The sequence below is a fragment of the Panicum virgatum genome, chromosome 5N, assembly GCF_016808335.1.
Source record: "Panicum virgatum strain AP13 chromosome 5N, P.virgatum_v5, whole genome shotgun sequence".
Taxonomy (NCBI): Eukaryota; Viridiplantae; Streptophyta; class Magnoliopsida; order Poales; family Poaceae; genus Panicum; species Panicum virgatum.
Window position 1 is genome coordinate 38,557,819 of NC_053149.1, and position 21,211 is coordinate 38,579,029.

Consider the following 21,211-nt stretch of genomic DNA (forward strand, 5'->3'; position numbering starts at 1 on the left):
ACTACTTGACGAAGCCCGGGTTTGGTTGGACTTGGAGGGTGCCTTAGGAGTGGGTGTGTCCATGGCTTTGGATTTGGAAGTCTTAGGGGAAGATTGTGAGGCCATGGTGGTGATCTCGGAGAAAGGAATGAAACTCGAGATGAGATCTGGTGAAAGGCTGTGAACTGAGGAAGAGGAGGGAGCCTTTCGGTTTAAATCAACTCATCGAGCTCCGAACACCCAGGATCAGAAAGTTTGAGTTGCGGTGAACGTTGCACGAAGAGATGAGGCCGAACGGCCCCGGAGCCAAGCCGGCCGGCCTAGGGTAGGCCGGCCGGCCCCCACCTTATCAGGTGTGGGCCCTGTGCTTCTGGTGGCTCCTCCTGATCCTTTCCTTTCTCGGGTATTTTTGTGTTTTGGTCCAGAAAAGGAAACAAAGAAATAGAAAGAAAGATCTAGCCTAAGATAGGGCACGTTTTAGGTACAGCGATGACCGTAGATGATTATTCTATCTCGGTAAGCTCGTAGACAACTACTTCTTCGAGCTCGGGAATTTCGGGCTCGAGGAATATTTTCAATCTCTGGCCATTGGCCTTGAAAACATTCCCGTCATCATCCTGGAGGGTTATAGCACCGTGGTCAGAGGTGTTCAGCACTAAGAAGGGGCCTTCCCACTTGCTTCTAAGTTTACCATGACCAAACAGACGAACACGGGAGTTGAAAAGGAGTACCTTATCTCCCGCTTTGAACTGTTTGGTCTTGATACGCTTATCATGCCATCTTTTTGTTCGTTCTTTGTAGAGTTTAGAGCTGTGGTAGGCCTTCTCCCTCCATTCATCCAATTCAGCCAGTTGGATTTGTCGCTTGATTCCGGCTGATTGGAGGTCCATATTCCACCTCTTAATAGCCCAATGGGACTTATACTCGAGTTCAACTAGCAAATGGCAAGTCTTGCCATAAATTAGTTGATACGGTATCATACCAATTGGCGTTTTGTAAGCCATTCTATAAGCCCATAGTGCCTCGGGTAGTTTTCTTTTCCAACCCTTCCCCATGGAATTGGCCATCTTTAGCAAGATGTTCTTGATTTGTTTATTGGACGTCTCTGCCTGACCACTTGTTTGGGGATGGTATGGTGTTGCAACCCAGTGGTCTATTCCTCGCTGAGGCACTTCCTGAAGGTTCTGTCGATGAAGTGTGAGCCTCCATCGCTGATCACGACTCTTGGAACTCCAAAGCGAGGAAATATGATTTCCTGGAACATTTTCTTGGAGCTCCTAGAATCGCCCGCAACACAAGGAAGTGCTTCGACCCATTTGGACACATAGTCCACTGCCACCAAGATGTATTCGCATTGTTCTGACATTGGGAAGGGACCCATGAAGTCGGCTCCCCAAACGTCGAAGATATCCACTTGAAGATTGCTCTTTAGTGGCATTGCGTCTCGGGAATTGATATTCCCGTGTTTTTTTACATCTTGGGCAACACCGCACGAATTCTTTCGTGTCTCCATACATGTTTGGCCAAAAGAATCCACTTTGCCAAACTTTTGCATGGGTTCGGAAGGCTCCGTAATGTCCTCCATAGGGTGAGGAGTGACAATGCTCTAGAATCTTGCGGGTCTCACATAACGGGATACAGCGGTGGAGTAAACCATCAGCGCAGACTTTGAACAGATATGGGTCTTACCATAAATGGAATCTGTTGAGGTGTATCAGTTTCTTCTTGTCTTCTCCTGGAGGTATATATCCAGTCACCATGAAATTCACTAGGTTTGCGTACCATGGACTGGATGAGGTGACCTTCAGGAGAGTGTCATCTCTCAAGTAATCATTGATCGGGAGATCCGATCCTTGTACTTGCATCCTCGAGAGATGGTCTGCCACACAATTATCTGCTCCTTTCTTATCTCTTATTTCCAGATCAAACTCTTGTAGGAGCAGAATCCAACGGATGAGTCGTGGCTTGGCACCCTTCTTGGTTAGAAGGTACTTCAGTGCTGCGTGGTCCGTATACACAATCACCTTTGCACCAACCAAGTAGGATCTGAACTTATCCCTAGCGAATACTACCGCCAGGAGTTCCTTTTCCGTTGTGGCGTAGTTGAGTTGGGGTCCGGTCAATGTCTTACTTGCGTAGGATATAGCATAGTGTTGCTTATCTCTACATTGACCAAGCACTGCGCCTGCGGCGTAGTCACTTGCATCGCACATGATCTCGAAAGGAACTTTCCAATCGGGAGGTTGTATGATGGGCGCGGATATGAGTGCCTTCTTGAGGGTATAGAAGGCCACGAGGCATTCCTTGTCAAAGTTGAACGGGGCGTCTTTTGCCAGCAGGTTCATCAAGGGTCTGGCTATACGGGAGAAGTCCTTGATGAACCTCCTGTAGAAACCAGCATGACCCAAGAAACTCCTGACTCCCTTGACATTAGTCGGGGGTTGCAACTGTTCGATGACATCGATCTTTGCCCAATCCACTTCTATTCCTCGCTTAGACACTCCATGTCCGAGAACAATTCCCTCTCTGACCATGAAGTGACACTTTTCCCAATTGAGAACTAGGTGTGTCTCTTGGCACCTCTTGAGAACCTTTTCAAAATTCTCAAGGTATGAGAAGTCTTTGCCATAGACTAAGAATTCGTCCATGAATACTTCCATGATGTGCTCAATCAGGTCTGAGAAGATTGCCATCATGCACCTTTGGAATGATGCTGGTGCATTGCAAAGACCGAAGGACATTCGCCGATAGGCGAACGTACCATAGGGGCAGGTGAAGGTAGTCTTGCTCTAATCATCGGGGTGGATAGGAATCTGATGATAACCAAAGTATCCATCGAGGTAGCAAAAGTATGAGTGCTTTGCCAACCGTTCAAGCATCTCGTCGATGAAGGAAAGAGGGAAGTGATCTTTCCGGGTAGCTTTGTTAAGCATCCGGTAATCGATACACATTCTCCATCCAGTCACTGTCCATTGAGGTATGATCTCGTTCCTCTCATTTCGGACTACCGTCATGCCTCCACTACCAGAAAAACTAGCAAATGCGACCGGTTTTTATTGCGACACCCATAATTTTGCGCAACGGCAGGCGATTTTGGTTGCGTTAGGGTGACTTGTTGCAACCAAAATCTTAGTGTCGCGATTAAAATTTTGTTGGTTGCGATAAGTAGGAGATATCACAACGCATATTTTTGATCGTTGCAACAAGGTGGGGTATTCCCAACGAAAAAATATGCGTTGCATGTAGGGTGAGGCTAATGCAACGTTTCTTGGATTAGTTGCTATTCTTGATGATGTCACAACCAAAATGAAGTGTTGCTATTACTATTATCTACTGTTGCAATAGATCCTTGTTATGGCAACACAAAATTTAGTCGTTGCAAATGGAAGCATAGATGTTGCGACGCATACCAGGTTGTTGGGAATGGAAGATTGGATATTGCGATGCAAACCAGAGGCGTTGCAATGTGGTAATTGTATTGCAACGATTTAATGGTCGTTGCAGCGAGGCTAAGAGATATAGCAACGAACCTAAGGGTCGTTGCAGTATGGATTAGATATAGCAACAAAATAAGGAATCGTTGTAACAAGGCTAGGCTATAGCAACGACCAAAAAGAATTGGCCCACAGAAAACCCTGAGGCTACGAAACTTAGTGAATTGGCTCAAACCAAAGGGATTGACCCACACAAAGAGTTGTTTTCTATTACGGATTTGCAATAGTTGACATTAGGCCCATAATATAGTGAGGTTTATTGAATTCGTCACTAACCAGCCCATAACCTAGTGATATTTTAAATTGAAAATATAAAAAAAATAGGTGAGGATAGAAATCGATCCTAAGATCATAGCGCCCACCTCATCATCCAGTTAGCAAGAGCCCACGTCAACTGTGTCGCGTCTGCTGCAAAATGTTTACGCAAAAAAACTCTAGGGATAGGGAAACGAACCTGCAACCTGGCACAAGTTAGGGACCAACCTTACCACCACACCACTACTTCATTTGCATTGGACGTTGCCATTTATGTTATTTATAACATGTAATAGCTAAAAATGAGGTAAAAAAACAATCAGACCTCAGGCCATGTATCGATCCTGGGACCTTTCCACTACCAAAGGTGAACTTTAACCACTGAGCTACAACAATATTTGTAAATTAAGCTAACTAAAACATGTATTGAGCCGAATAAAATATGTTTTACACAATGATTGCTAATGTAAATTCATATTTTCTAATATTATTATGAACATATTGTTGTGCACAAATTTGAAGTGCATATAAGTTCAAACATGTTATGAGGTATACAAATCTCAAAGTTTGCCTTGAACTATAAGAAACTATATGAGAGATGTATGATATTGTGACCAATGTATGTATCACTTTATCGAAATCATTTAATTTTTCTATGGCAAGCTTATAGACCAAAAATATGTTGCTACATCAATTATTATAATTTTTTGACCAATTGGTCTATAATTGAACATATGAGCCTAAACACTATATTCTCATGTTTTAATGTGATAAACACAAATATAATTTGGTAATGTGGTGGAGCACAAGAGAATCAAACTTGTTGGGCTATAATTTGTCTTAGATGAAAAATTGAAAAAAATTAGGGCGCTTAGGGATCTCGACCACAGGACCTTGAGCATTAGCTTTGCATACCATAGCACTACACTAGGCATTTGATTATGACATAATGACACTACTAGAATGTTTCCCTTCACTACAACACATATAGGCTTCTAACATTCCATTTACGTCACTGAAAGTAGTATTTTCATTGTGTTTCATAATTTGTGACGCTTGCGTGACAAAAATCAGTTCATCGCCTATACCATATAAGAAAAAGTCTTCTGCGACGAAAACATATTTTTTTCGTCATAAAGCTTATGACGAATATTCTATCATCACTAATTTGTGATGCTCATTTTTCCTCATAGTTAATATCAAGAAACGTCACAAAATTGTGCCTGGATGACTGTACATGTACCACATAGGATAGAAAATGTCATAAAATTTTATCAACTTAAGACGTGGCGATAACTAGAATATGATATGGCAATCCAAATATGACAATTTGATTCGTCATAAAATATGACCCAACAAGACCATTTGTACTTGACAACTTTCAAGGCCCAACAAGACCCAACAGAATCAGTCAGTTATCCAAATATTATACAGCCATTCAGCTATTTTGTCGTGGAAACAAATCACTCCTTACAGCCATATATCATTTGCACTAGCAAATGTAACTTACATGAGATGTTGTACACTGGTGATGCTGCACTCAGCCACATATTTACTACCTTAATTACCTATGCAGTATAAGACCATAAATCACAAATAGGACCTATCCTTTGTTCTCTAACAATGGAGCATCTTCCAGTTCCAGACCTTGCTCAGTTCCCTGTACATAAAAACAACTTAAACTGATCAGCAACATGTCATGGAAAAGGGTTCACCACTTAAGAATGTTTCTAAAAGAATGCATCTAACAATCATCCCTATTGTTAAAGCTTTCTAATTATTTGCTCAAATGTTGATGTAACGGAGACAATTGGACAAACAAATGTTTAAATTCAACGCGAATGATCAAGTTGGCCCGTAAATTCAGGCAATGACAAAATCACAGACTTATTCAAGCTAGCTCCTATATTTAACATCTTATTGCTGCAAACACAACATACATAGGAAATAATGACAAATTGCCTGTATGACAAAGAATAAGTTTAAAAGGCTGTAGCAGTGTTGCAAAATAATTTAGATGTACGCAAGGAAGGTTAACAACCAGGCACAATACACAAAGGAGGGAGACGTGAGGCACTTAGTAACATAGAGTAGAGCATTAATCAGGTACCTTGTGGCTGGTGGCTTGTTTCTCGCTGCTGGTGGAAGAGATATGGAGGTGGTCTTTGCTGCTCAAGGGAGGACGTCCTCTTCTGCTTGAGGGAGGTCAATCTTTTTAAAGAGTGCATCATACTGACATTTTCTACAACAAAAATGCGCTCTGTCAAATAGTGAAGCAGATATATACATCAGCAGCAAAATGCAGATCTGTACTCAAAGTGTAATCAAGCGAGCATTCAGCTGTAGGCATCTACTAGAAAAAATATGGAGCAACACAAAGTACTCACCGCTCTGCTCAGTCAAGCACTAGTAGTGCACTAGTGCTATACAAGCCTTCAAGTTTGTTTGAATGTATAGTTAGTAATCAGAAATATTTTGTTGAAAAAGAAACTAAACTTCAGCTACAGAATTGTTTAGCTAAACCAACTTGAGGTCCAACGTGAATGGCATTGAACAGGACAATAGAACTTACTTTTTCCACAATAATTAGCACGAGTGTTGATATAATTAGTAGTGTTACCTGATTAGAAGTTCTGCGGTGTGTTGTTGGATACTTTGGGGTATTTCATCGAACAGCTAACATGCAATGCAGGTGACAGCCAGAGGCATGGCTGCCATCACATCTTAACTCAGATCAGGTTGCCACCTTGCCGGAGATGAAACAATAGCAATTAGACATAGAACGAATTTACTAGATGTAGAAGGAACAAAGGATATGGATTGACCAATGGGAGGAGCTGGATTAATTCACCTGGGCACTCGAGAAGCCAGCCTAGCTAGAACATAAGGCATCACGGGCGCCACACCCGCTCGTTGTGCTGCTGCGGGTGCCACCCCGCTCGCCGTGCCGCCATTCCGGCCATCCCACTCGCCGTGAAGCTATCCGAGATGCCCGCTCACTGCACCGCCCGAGTGGCCGCCGCCCAGCTGCCTCTTTACCGTGGAAGGCAGAGGGACGGAGGATGAGGATGCGACAGCGCCCAGGCGGCGGCCGCGGAGGCCATGCCGCGGTCGATGGGGGGCAGGACGCGCGGCACTTGGCTTAGGAGAGAAGCTGCGGTCCCGGCAACGGAAGGCAGCGGGCGCGAGGAGGAGGGGCGGTGGGGAACTGGGGCGGCGCAGATCTGGGGAAGGTTGGGGTGGAGGTAGCAGCAGCGGAGGGTAAAGGACGGTGGGTGGGGGGGGGGGGGGGGGCAAGCGGGAGCTAGAGGCGCGTTCAGGGAGGAGGGGGCAACCGGCCGGACAGCGCTCAGGGCGGAGGCGGCGTAGCCCGAGCACGACGGGGACCCGGCACGCCGCGACCACGATGTCGCCGCCGCCACCACCAGAGCGCCCACACGGAGCGTTGGCGAGCAGACAGAGGGAGGGAGATAGGACCCGAGGAGGGGGCGGCGCTCACGGAGGAATGGGGCGACGAGTCGACGACACGACAGGCGAGGAGGGGTCCGACGTCGTAGAAGGGAGGCCGAAATCGGGGAAGGACGGGGGCTGGTGGTGGCGGCGGAGGGAGAGGGCAGGGAAAGAGAAGTGAAGGGCCGAAGGGGAAGAGAGCCGATTCGAGCGTGCGTTACGATTTGGGCTGCGTAAGAAATTAGGCCCAAGCAGACTATATATTTTTTTATTCTTTTTTATCTCAAGACATCATTATGAGAGGTAACTACAAAACATAATATTATGTATACATTAACATATTTTTCCATATTATTGACTACATATAATTTTTTCTAGAAGTTTTAAAATTTTGGAGTTAATTTATATTTTCTATAGTTTAAATGAATTTTTACGTGCTAATCGAAAATAAACCTAAGTTGAACTATGTGTACCTCCAATACAACTCAAAAATTGTAACATTCAACTTTTTTATAGAAATAATTCAAACTTCTATCTCCAAATAACCATATAATGATTTCAATAGTATCTAAATTTGATCAGAAAATTCTAAAAATTGATGTCATAACATTCTATAAATTGATGTGACAATATATTTTTCACCTAAAAGATTGATATAAAAGTTTCATAAGATTTTACAAAAACCGGTGGATACATTGTTCATAAATAGGACACATCTCTTTCATTGTTCATATACTTCAACTCAAATAATATAGTTTTCACATCTTGGAACATTTTGAAACTAGTATGCTCCTCAAATTTGGGCGCAATATTATGTTTGCCTTAGTATTAGAAAATACAAAATTACATTAGCAATTATTATGCTAAAAATATTTTTCTATTTATACTTAGTTGGAAGAAAACTAGCTACATAATATTTTTTAGAAATAACAATTTTATACAAACAAAAGCTATTGAATGAAAGAGCTTGATTTTAGAAATACTATATAGAGATTTTCATTCTAGATTTAAAAGAGAAAGATCAACAATTTATGTGTCTTACATCTCAATACCGAATTTGTATGTATGTATGTATGTGTGTATAGTGTGTGTGTGTGTGTGTGTGTGTGTATAGTGTGTGTTTAATATAATAATCTTCTGTTCAAAATCACAAAATGGCACAATAGCTAAATGATGCATGTCGATCCTTTTGAAGTGAATGTCGCTGGTTCGAATCTCAGTTGGGGAACTTGGCTCAATTTTTTTGCCGCTCCTGGCGCATTGAATCGTTGAATTAAGTTAAAGAACAAGTTCTACCACAAACAGGTAAGTGTCCTGATGGTAGTGCACTCTACTCTAAGTCATTGGTGCACAAGAGTTTGAGGCCCCATTGCAACACATTTTTTTGTTATTGTTTTTGGAGACTAAGACTGACATGATATTCTTTATTTTCATTTTTAAAAGGGAAAAGTCCGGCTTACACCCTTCAACCGCACAAGTCCGATTTTCAACCTTCAACTACGAAATCAGACAACATAAGCCATCCAACTGTCAAAACCGGGCAAATTTGGCCCTGGGAGTGGTTTTTGAAGGTGGTTTTCCTTTTAAAAATCATGTTTACTTGATGTGTCTACTTGTCAAGCCAAAAAAGAGAAAAAGTGCCAATTTTGAGATTTGAACCTAGGTCTTAGTACTTCGACTTGTATGTCTTATCATTGCACTACAACGTAGTTAGTGCTTCCACTTGGTATTTAATTTATATATCCACATACCTACGTGATTTATTTATCTGACTTCGTCCCCATGTGGCAGCGATTGGTAGGCCGACTACTTGTATCATGTGATTTATTTACATGAGAGATGTATCATGTGACCAACGTATGTATCACTTTATTAAAATTATTTAATTTTTCTTCGGCAAATACTAGCTTCCATTATCTTACCAATGCACCCAAAAGTCACTTTGTGATTAAATGTGAAAAAACATGTTTTTAAATAACATTTGGTAATGCAACTTTATATTTTCCAATATTATGGTAAACATAAGGTTGTGTTCAAATTTGAAGTGCATACAAGTTTAAAAATGTTATGAAGTTTTAAGTGTTTTTTAGGTATTCTATACTAGCGGTCTACGTGTTAGGCCAAAAAAGAGCGGTCTACGTGTCAGACCAAAAATGAGAAAAAATTGCCAATTTGGAGATTTGAACCCAAGTCTCAATACTCAAACTTGTACGCCTTACCATTGCACTGCAATTTAATTATTGCTTCCACTTGGTATTTAATTTATATATCCACATACCATTATAAGGTGAGCTTGTTCCAAATAAATTTGTCATGTGGATTTGAGAATAAATTACTACCTAATGATTTAATTATTGTTAGAAACCATGGAGATGATGAGGAGGACGTTGGGGAGGAGTTTGAGGCCCAAATTCATTCGGAGTCGACGGGAATCGCCGAAACAATATGACATCCAGAATCTGTCAGGGCGCTGCGCCGCCGTCTTTTGGGCTGTTGGCCCGTGTACCATATTGGCCCAACTGGTGGACGCCCCCTTGGCCTCCACCAGCAACCCTAGGACCTCCCTTAGGATATAAGCTCAGTAGCCGCCGCCTTTTAGACTTGGGTTTTGTTTAGTTCTAGTTTTCCTTGTGAAATTGGGATTGATTCGTTGTAACTGTGGTGACAAGTCCTTTTACAGTGATCCAGGGCCCCCGTTCTTGATCTCCTCCACTGTGTCGATTAGTCCTTTGGAACCGAGTTCTTGAACCCCTATTTTGATTTTTCGCTTCATACACATCTGCAATTTCAGATTGCGTGTTTATCCTTTCTTGCATGTGTTCTTCGATTCGCTTGCAGGAAAAGCCTTCTTGGCGAGGTCAATCAAATTGTGCTTGGTTGATAACCAACGGAGCGGTGGTGTAATGGTTGCAGGCTTCGAATTCGTGTCTGATTAGAAGTCGGATCGCCAACGTCATGTACTCCATCAATCGAATTTACCCTACCTCTCGGAAGATCGGGCCTAGTCTATATCAAGTGGTATCAGGATTCCAGGTTGTCCGTGAGGTATTATCGTGCCCCCCCCCTTTAGATTCGTTTTTGTTCATCACCCATAGTCCACAAAAAGTCCTAAAAAATTTGTTTCCACTGTCCTATAACCCTTTTGTGCCCCATAATTTTTTTAGTTCAGTTTGCTTTGCTGAATTTTAGTCCCTTGTGTCGTTGTGTTCGTCGTGTCTAGATCTTGTTCATGGTTTAGTGTCAACTCTGGTTTTTAGTTCGCTCGTGCATGTGATTGTTGCACACCAGATTTGATTGCTTCAGTTTTGAAAAAAAAAGAAAAAGGCAAAGGGGTGCTAAAAAAAGAAAAGAAAAAGCCGCACCAATAAGAAAAAAAAACAAAGAAAGAAAAGGCAGCAAAGAAAAAAAATTCAGAAGTGCTTGCATCCTTTTGTGGTCTTGTGGTGAGTTGTATTGTTGTTTACTTGAACTAGGTCCAGGACGGGTTTAGGCCGGCGACATAGACAATCTTGGGACTACTTTTCAGTCTTGCAATTCTGAATTGAATAATTGCTATTCCTTGCTACTATATTGTGCCTACCCAAAGCTACACATATACTTCTATCAACACAGGTTCATCTTGCAACTGTTACACCCAAGCTTGACGACTGATTGTGCCGTTTGTTGGCTTTGGTAAGAACACTTGCAAGACGGTGGCTTTATCCGCTTGAGATATTGCACTCCACTTTCACTACCACCCGATAGCTGTTAGTTGATAGGAATAATACTTTTGTGTTGTCTTTTTCTATCTTCTAACAATGACAGGTCCCTCATATCCACCAACTTATGATGGCATCGGTGCTGATGAGTACATTGAGTAGGAAATTGTAATAGACAACATATTTGCTACTCGCTTTATGTGTCCAAGGAGGAATGTTCAGAATGCAGCCAGTGTTTTGCGAGGTACTGCTTTAACTTGGTGGGAGAGTTTAAGGCCATTAGATAAATCTCAAACTTGGGATGCCATAAAAATTGTTATGAGAGAAATTTTTGTTAATACATCTCTTGTAATTAATTCAAATGATGAGGTGAATCATTTAGAGGAAGAGTCTACTGTTATTTCTCTTGCTATGCCTAACCTTTTGCAGGATAATGTACATAAGCAAGAGGATGACATGGAAGATCATGAGGAGCTCACAACCTCATGTGCAAATTCAGAACCATCACGTCACAATGCACCTATTAATCCTGCTGAGAACATAGGTAATAATCATGGTGCTACACTCACGGAAGGTGAGAATTCTCTTGATGTGCTAACTTTTTCCACCAATCATGCTATGATGGAGAAAACATTAGTGAATTCTTCTCTTGATTTATCTTTGTCACATAATGATTTGTTTGATGTTCTTTGTGATAAAGATGATTTGCATGATGATATACCCATGCCACCGATGATAAATGATAATGCTATATGTGCGTTGAAGTCGAACACTTATGCTAAAAATAAATATGTTATTCATAATGCTAGTGATATTGATGAGCTGCAACTTTTATTTTCTTTGAATACTTTGGATTACATTGAATTTGATGTTCTATGCAATCTTAGTGATTTGGAGGAGAAATTTTTTGTATATGCTGATTTGCCATGGTTTTCTAGACATACATATTATGTTATTGGCAAATATAACAATAAAGGAGAATACATGGTACATCGAGTTTATATTTGTTCAAATCTGAATTCTCCATTTACTGTGCAACAATGTGATCAAGTAGAGGGCTGCAATGCTACTAATCCTATAATGTCAAGTTCCTCTAGTTTTATTTTAAAGAAGCAGGTTCATTGCAAAGAAGGGGAGCAATATTGGTTGTTACCTACTCTATATCATCCAACTAAGATCAAACCGAGGACGGTTTGCTGTCAAGAAGGGGAGGATGATGAGGGCATGACACCTTCGGATACGACCATTGATTATAAGGTGAGCTCGTTCCAAATAAATTTGTCATGTGTATTTGAGAATAAATTACTACCTAATAATTTAATTATTGTTAGAAACCATGGAGATGATGAGGAGGACGTTGGGGAGGAGTTTCGAGGCGTGGTGGACCAGCAAGGGCAGTCAAGCGGAGTTGGATGCCCAATCCAAGTCGAGTTCGAGTCTGTTTCGGAGTCCAGGAGCAGCCCGCACCAAAATCAACGCCCAGGCCGCATACGAAGTCCGTTTTGGATGCTCTTTATATGGATGGAAATATAATTTCAAGGAGCTTCCAATGGCACTATTTTGAGGCCTAAATTCATTCGGAGTCGACGGGAATTGCCGAAACAATATGACTCCAGAATCTGTCAGGGCGCTGCGCCGTCGTCTTTTGGGCTGTTGGCCCATGTACCATGTTGGCCCAACTGGTGGACGCCCCCTTGGCCTCCACCAGCAACCCTAGGACCTCACTTAGGATATAAACTCAGTAGTCGCCGCCTTTTAGACTTGGGTTTTGTTTAGTTCTAGTTTTCCTTGTGAAACTGAGATTGATTCGTTGTAACTGTGGCGACAAGTCCTTTTACAGTGATCCAGGGCCCCATTCTTGATCTCCTCCACTGTGTCAATTAGTCCTTTGGAACCGAGTTCTTGAACCCCTACTTTGATTTTTCGCTTCATACACATCTGTAATTTCAGATTGCGTGTTTATCCTTTCTTGCTTGTGTTCTTCGATTCGCTTGTAGGAAAAGCCTTCTTGGCGAGATCAATCGAGTTGTGCTTGGTTGATAACCAACGGAGCGGTGGTGTAACGGTTGCAAGCTTCGAATTCGTGTCTGATTAGAAGTTGGATCGCCAACGTCACGTACTCCATCAATCGAATTTACCCTACCTCTCGGAAGATCGGGCCTAGTCTACATCAATACCAGCGTGATTTATTTCCCTGCCTTTCTTCCCATGTGGAAGCAATTGGCAGGCGGACTTCTTGGACTAATCCTGTTCAGCCATGTGGCAACACCGAGGTGAAGTTGAAGAACACAAGGGTGATGCATTTTTCCTTTTTGATTTGAAATCAAAACTTGTAATTGGTATTTTTTTCCTCATAAAAACTCCAAATTCATGGACTTTTTTATTTAAATTTCTATTTCTTGGATCTTTTTTTATATAGCTTATCTTTTTTTACACCTAGATAGATAATAGAAAAATATGTGTCAGCATAACAATTGCTAATTTAACTTTATATTTTCAATTACTAGAGTAAATATAAGGTTGTCTCCAAATTTGAGGTTTATACGAGTTCAGAAATAATATAAGGTATGTAAACTTCAATATATGACTTGAGTTATATGAAACTAGTTGAGTGATGTATCAATTTGTGAACAACATATGACCATATTTTATTAAAATTATTTGAAACTTTTATCATAAGTTTATGGTCCTAAAATACATTGTCATGTCAAATTATAGAACTCTTTGACCAAATTTAGATATTACTATAATTATTATGTGGCAACTCAGAGAAAGAAGTTTGAATTGTCCCTACACTACAATTGAATTTTTCATTTGTCTCTAGTACATGGACTAGAATAGAACATATGAGCCTAAACATATTTATTGTGCATTTTTTTTGTATATTATTAGATGTACATGTAGTTCAATTTGAAATTAATTTTGATAAGCATGTAGAAATTAAATTAGCATATGGAAAATAGTAAATCAGTTCCAATATATCGACACGGTGTGTCTAGCCATCAGGGACGCGGTTTGAAAACACGTCTCCGGTGAAGTAGTGTATATCAACACGTTCTTTATAGCCCATCCCCCTTCCCTTTCACCTACACATAGGTCCCACCAGTCATTCCTCCTCCTCCCCGGCAAACCCCCCGCGTCCGCCATGTCTTGAGCTCCGGAGGCGAATAAGCGACTACTAGGGTTCCGTTCCCCGGGGACGCGCTGCACCCTCAACCCCCACGCGCCGCCCTCCGACCTCCGCCTCCCGTCGTCCCGCTTCGGTCGCCGCCGCCTGACCCTGCTGCTCCTCCACGTCTCCTGCAGCTCCGCGTCGGCGCCGGATTGGTTAGGGTTTGGGTTTCTGGCGGCCAAAGCCGAGACCCCCCTCCCTCCCCCCCTCCGCAGGGGCTCGCACCGGAGGGCCCAAGCTCGCGGCCGGGCTCTCCTGTCTCCTCATCCCCCTCCGCTCCGGGGTAAGAGACTCCCCTCCCTGCTCCTGGAGACCACTCCTCTCCGCGATTCGGTCTGTTTCCCCCGATTTGCCGGGTGGCCTCGAGCAATCCTGCTGGTTTGGGGATGAGCTGCTTTGGGGAGTCGAGCGTTTCGAGGTAGATATGTTTGGGGGTTTTCCACCAGTACAATATGGCCCATCTTATTTGTTCGTATTGATTGGTTATCAGATCTGCTATTATTTTTGCAGAAATGGCTGTTGTAACTTTGTAGCTACTTTTCCAATCTTTCTAGCTTTGCCCCCATTGTGTTTAGGGATGAAGAAATTACAGCTGAGCTAAATGGGAGGGAGAGAAGTTGCTTCTCTGTGTACATTTTCAGAGACATATTCGTTTGATTTGTCCATAAGTTGTGCACTGGATTCATCTTCTACATGCAGTAGGATACATAAGTTTATGTTTCAACCTCTACAACTGCCTTGCATCTGAGCATAGTCATTATTTAGTATGTGTAGCACTAGAATGTAAATTCAGACAAGCGATATGTAATTCCTCCTCGCTTTTTTAGACAAAAAAAATAAACTGCTTATTTGATGTTTCAGGTTGTCGTGAATGGGCCTGCATAACTGTTGCTGTATGTGTGGCTGAGCACACATAACCCTGTGTCGTTTACTTTTGGGCCTGCATAATTGTTTGGAAACATTTGTTTTAGACTTCGGATAAATTGGAATGTATGAGGTGCGATTTTGAGGCTTGCAAGGACAAACCTTTGCTGCTGAGAGCAACGGTTTATGCCTGTTTATGCTGATTCTTCAATTTTTGCAAGAACTTGCAGGTGTGGAAGTTCCTGCTGCTAGGGCCTTCAAGAGGACCTATAGATTTGTCATTTCCAGGTACTGAGATTTTGAGGTATCTTTTTATTTTACGACATAGAGATATTTTAGTTGAACAGATCAAATCTCATGAATCGTGACATGTTTTACAGGTTTTAGAAGAGATTATTTCAGAACTAAATAAGAAGAGGCATACATATCTCCAGATGGCGCAGCCGTAGGAGAGGCGAATATGGGCACGATGCTGCATTAATTTGATTTCTGTGCTACGTAATGCCAGGGACAAGTCAATGTGTCTCACGACCAGGTAGGTTAATTTGAGCTAAAGTTCTGTTCAGTTGGTTACAAATGCAATAGCAAGCTGAGTTCGTATAAGCTGAGTTGTGCAGAGCTCTTGGCTGAATGAGTTGGTTACAAATGAGTTGTTCAGAACTAAATGAGTTGGCTGAATGAAGAATCATATGGCTCTGAATCAATTAATTGATGAGATACTTTAAGTATGCTTTGTAATTTGTATGTATTTTTGTTAACTAAATTTGTTCTTAGAGATTTCCTCTGCATACCCATTTATAAATTATAATAGGAATTGCAATGCGTATACAGTAATATTTCTGAGTTGTCCATCATGGTTTTGTTAGAGCATCTCTAAATGGATGTGCTTCCTGAATGCATAACAAACACAAATACTATTTAATCTTTGCAGTTATATAAGAACATAAATTGGAATCTTTTATCTGCTGTATCTACAGCCATCTGAAGCAAGTATATTTGGCATAGTAGCTAAGTAGCATTAGTCTGAACCATTGGCATTGTGCTGCAGAGAAAATATAGTGGACAGACACCTTTGCCATTCTACTTTTGTTCAAAACCAGTCCAACATACAGTTAAGGTTTGTTGTTCTGATGATTTACTATGGCTATGCTATTCTTTGATCCGCAGAGAAAAGGACAGAAACATTAGGTAATCCTTTGAACTTTGTCATATTAGGTAAATCTCTTTGGCTTGATTCAGTCTCTAATTTTCATTTGTTACTGCTGATTAAGCATTCCACCGTCATATCTTTCATAAGGACCTGCATCTTTATCTCTTTTTTCTGGTACAAAAAATATATGAATGTTTATTAAACCAATGGATGATTTGGTTACCATTTTTTAAGTGCAACCATCCTTTTGGGTAGACCAGCATACATCAAACCATGGCCCCCTGGATCGATGTGGACTTTAAGCTGAAAGCTGCTTACTTGAAAAGATATCACTGGATCTTGCCTTCCTGCTTTGGATTTCTGTGTTCTTTACTTAAACCTTCCTGAAATTCTACTGTTGCAGGTACCTCATTTTTGCATGCCTCAGGAACATAATATTCAAACAAACCATGGATCTGTATTGGTTGCAATATATGGTGACCATGATAAGCCTGCTGTTATTACTTATCCAGATATTGCCTTGAACCATAAGTTTTATATTCATACTTTTTTTGTTATATATAAGAATTATGCAGCACTGTGACTGAAGTCAACTATAGATATGTCTTGCCAAATGTTACATATCCCTAGAAAAATGGACTTTACCGTCAACATAATAACTATGTTACATATCCTTTGTGCGAAACATGTATTTCTCATTTTGGACTATGGATCATGTGTTGTTTTTTGTGTGTCTAAAATTTATCCGTGGCGTTAGCACGGGCTGCTTACTAGTTTGGTTAAGGTTATGAAATAAGATTGACAACATTTCTCAATCTCTGAACATAACACTTCTTACTGTTTGGAAGAGAAGGATGTATCCATGATTATAATCCTAGCAGATTTTAATCCAAAACCATCTTTATGTAGCTCTGCTCTGTTGAAGCAACCAAATTAAGTGTAGCATAGCTCCTGTCCTTGGCCCAGATGACTCAGTGTGTCCATGAGCCCCGTCTCGCATAGCATAGCTCCTGTCCATGGCCCAAATGGCTCAGTTTGTCAGATCATATTAGGATCGAATCCAGATGAGTTATCGAGTCAACTAAGGTGAATACCCTAGCAGATTTTAATTCAAAACCATTAAAATAGATTTTACTCACAACTAACAGTCCTTGATTACATGGTCGATGAGTAGTAGGGCATTGCTTTGTAGTTCCCTTTCTGCATTCTGATTGCCCAATTCGTCATGTCCACTAGTATTGTTGTTCCCTTTATTACTTATAGAGTTATAGTAGAAAATGGGCCTAGCATTGTAGTTCTCTTTTTTGTTTTTAGCTATCAGCCTATCACAGATTCTCTAATTAGCTCACTATGGCATATTTACAGGTTCTGTTATAGCTGATCAGCATGATGAAGGGTAATTTCTTACCATTCTTTTTCTTGCGTTACACAGGAGTTGAAACACTAACACACTTCTTTACCGGGAACTGGAAGTACCAGTGCAGTTAAGATATTTGGATTCTTAACTGTAGTACCAGTGCATATAGTCATTTGTTTAAAGCTAACAGTAATATTTTATTGTTTGTCTCTGTGATCTATTTTTGGATGCCTTGGAATTTGGTTGCTAATGAAAGTTTCATGTCCCGTGCAGTATCCAATTGACTTGGAACAATATGACTGAAGAGAGCAGCCTAAGAAAAATGGCCTGGGAACAATGTTTTCAAATCGGCTGGTCGGTCCTGGTCGCCTAAGGACCGACCAGGCGATTAATCGCGATTAGTCGACGACCAGGTCGACCTGGTCGAGCCTGGTTGTTCCCTAATCGTCCATATGTCTACATGTTCAGTATATACTATATAGTGTATATATAATTATATATATACAATATAGTATACAGCAAGCAATTCTGCAGGTTTTGGTGACTTACTTTTGATATTTGCTCTCCAGAACTCCAGCTTCTTGTCCAAAACTCCATATTCTTCTTGCTGAATCCCTGCTGCTGAAACAAAAAAAATGAAGTTGTTAGGAGAAAGTGAGAAACCTTCATGCTGCCCTGGTCGAGAAATGCCCTGGTCGACCGACTAATCGCGATTAGTGGACGACTAATCGGACGACCAGGTTTCTGGTCGCTCTGGTCGGGTCGGTGGTGCTGGTCGGACTTGGAGAACCGACCTGGGCGATTAATCGCGATTAATCGCGATTAATCGGACGACTTGAAAACATGGCCTGGGAAATGTGAGCTATCGCCATGGTGAGACCTAAGGGAGGAACTACGCGACAGTGAGTTGCTGGAGGAACTCACCAGTGCAGATCTCATCCAAGCTGTATGTCAGGAGCAATTCCATTTGGATGAGATCTGCACTGGTGAGTTGCTGGATTTCACCCTCTACAATACTTGCTGCATTGTAAAATTGTTGAACTGTGGAATTGATAAATTGTTAAGATTGTTTGTGGTTTACTTTGTTCGCAGTTTCAGTTTTCATTAGGCAAATAGTAGTTGAATAGATGTCTTCAAGTGTTGTCTCTGATTCAGAGTTTCAGTTCGTCAGAGTCTTGCTGAACTTCAGGTGTTGTCTCTGCTTTCAGATGTCTTTTGCTTTCTTTTCGGTTCAGTCAGGCTAATAGGCATTGCACAGATCATCAGAACAGTATGCAATCAGTCTTATTTTGGTAAAAACGTTTTTCAGTTATGCAGCTTGAGTGTTGGACAGATCATCAGAACAGTATGCTGAAGATTTGCTTTCATGTCTTCTAATTCTGTTTTGTATAATATGCAAGGTTGTAACTATTCAATGGGGAAGATGGCAGCTAGCGGTGGAGAGGAGTGGGCCTGAAGGCATGTGACCATGGAGAGCAGCAGGATGGCCCAATCAGAGGCGAGGCATCAGTGTTGGGGAGTATGATTATGTAATAAATCATTAATGAGTTCATTCTTTGATACCATCATCTGAATGCCTGTACAGCTGTAGATCATGAAAGGCGCATTCATGGGTTGATGCGACGACACAAGATATCCTGAGGTTACAGATGCAAGTGCAACTCTGCTTGTTCTTTAAATGGATATATCATAGCATGTCAATTGTGAATAGGATGTATAAAATGCTATAATTGTGAACAAATGTCAATCAACAGTGTGTGTGTGTGTGTGTGTATATTTATTGCATCAGTTTCTTTTTATTTGCAAATGTTGTTGCATTAAAGAATCAACATCATTGGAATAGTAGCAACGATTTGAACTGGCGCTGTGATATCCTCTAATGGTATAGCGCCAGCTGCAACTGGTGTTGTGATATTCTCTACGGATATAGTGACGACACGTCCTGGCGTTGTTATAACCTCTGCAGATATAGTGATGACACGTCCTGGCGTTGTGATATCCTCTAAGGGTATAGCAACACCAATAACTAGCATTGTGATAACCTTTATGGATATAACAACGACTCTTTTTGGCGTTATGATATCTTCTAAGGATATAGCGACGACAAATCCTGGCGTTGGTATATCCTCCAAGTGTATAGCGATGACTTTAATTGGCGTTGTGACATCCTAAAGTTGTGACATCCTCTTAGGATATAGCCATAGGGGCAAATCGTTGCTATATCTTGCAAGGATATTGCAACACCATATGAGTTATTGCTGCACCTGGATATCATTGCAATATATGCTATTGCAACCGACATCTTCCATTGCACTAGTGCGTGATTGCATTTAACCTACGTGGCTGCAAAATCAACTATAGCAACCCTCGCACTGGTTAGCGCGACGACCAAGGTCGTTGCTTCAACAACATATTGCCACGCCGACCGTCGTTGCAACAAACCTGCATTATCCCAACTGAAAACAATGCGATGAGATAGCTTATTGCCACCCAGGTATATGCGACGCCTAGATTCTTTTCCCAACGACCCTAAATTTGTTGTATTTCCTTGACATTGCAACAAAAATGGGCTTATTGCGACGATTTTGGGGCGTCGCGCAACATGCATTTCCTGGTAGTGCTCCCTTCTTCGGGACCACTTGAACTGGGCTGACCCACTCACTGTCTTGCACGGGATATATGATGCCCGCGTGCAGTAGCTTAAGTACCTCTTTCTTGACTACCTCCCTCATCGCATCATTAAGCCGTCGTTGATGTTCTCGTGACGGCTTATGTTCCGGCTCCATTGGAATGCGATGGGTGCATAAATTGGGGCTAATCCCCTTCAAGTCTTGGAGAGAATATCCGATGATGGACCGGTACTTTTCTAAGACTGCAACGAGCCGCCAAGTTTCACTCTCTGTCAGCTTGTCGCTGATGACAACCGGCGTGGCTCTGTTGTCGTGGAGGAATGCATACTTCAAGCTGTGGCGGAACCACCCAAACTAACTGGGCGCGGGTGCACTGATCTTTGTTGCTAAGCAACTCTGACCCAAATTGGCACTCACCGGTAGTTCCTCGAGTGAAGCCTCGATAAAAGCCACGCTATTCCAGGATCAGCAGACAACACTCACACGAAGGTGAGCCCAGAGATTACAACACAGAACATTTCATACATCTCAGAGTGATTGCAGCGGAAAGGAAATTTATTACAAACCATGTTCAAAGTAGTAAAGTTCTACAGAGTTCCATCTACTCGATTATTCAAGTCTCATTGCTCAGCGGAAGCATTAAAAGTTAACTAGCGAGATAACGTGACGCATCGGTAAAACCCGTACGAATGCGTCACTCAGCGGGAGGATGATCAGCACCAGCTGAAGGGCCATCCCACTCAACAGACAAACCCGGAGGCAAGGTACACGGCCAAGTAAGACTTGCAAACAGATCTTCAAAGTTAGTACCTGAAAAACAGTGCCACAAGCAAGGCTGAGTATACTAATACTCAGCAAGACTGACCCGTCTCCGGATATAACATAGTCCGATAACTAGACATGCAAGGCTTTTTGGTTGGTGGGGTTTGTTTGCCAAAAATGCCGCTAAATGTTGATCCTTACTTTCAGGTTTTACTTAGCCGGATTATAGTGGGATTAACCATTCTAAATTTGCAACTAACTCTACACAAACATGGTAGAGCAATCATTTAATCAACCAGCAGTATTACCATCATCATGTTCCACTTGTTACTCTGTGTGACCGAAAACATTAAGCAGTCTCATGCCGTGAGAGGCGGACGATTCTGAATCGGATTTCAAC

At 41.7% G+C, this 21,211-nt stretch overlaps 2 long non-coding RNA genes and 1 pseudogene across 17 annotated transcripts; 1 reads left to right on the forward strand and 2 right to left on the reverse strand.

Moving 5' to 3' along the window:
* Window positions 1-482: 482 nt before the first annotated feature.
* The window catches only part of LOC120674781, a 176,265-nt pseudogene continuing 155,536 nt past the window's right edge, over window positions 483-21,211 (reverse strand).
* LOC120674129 lies at window positions 5,038-7,371 on the reverse strand. The gene is made up of 4 exons (XR_005674995.1): window positions 6,580-7,371; window positions 6,349-6,474; window positions 5,839-5,970; window positions 5,038-5,388 (listed from the first exon to the last, which is right to left on the reverse strand). It is a non-coding gene; the product is annotated as an uncharacterized LOC120674129 (long non-coding RNA).
* On the forward strand, window positions 13,950-19,281 carry LOC120674126. Of its 16 annotated transcripts, XR_005674990.1 has the most exons (5): window positions 13,956-14,331; window positions 14,910-15,045; window positions 15,143-15,200; window positions 15,293-15,447; window positions 15,961-19,279. It is a non-coding gene; the product is annotated as an uncharacterized LOC120674126 (long non-coding RNA). The 16 variants fall into 16 exon arrangements; XR_005674981.1 differs by having other exon boundaries at window positions 13,954-14,466; window positions 15,293-19,277; XR_005674980.1 differs by having other exon boundaries at window positions 15,293-19,277.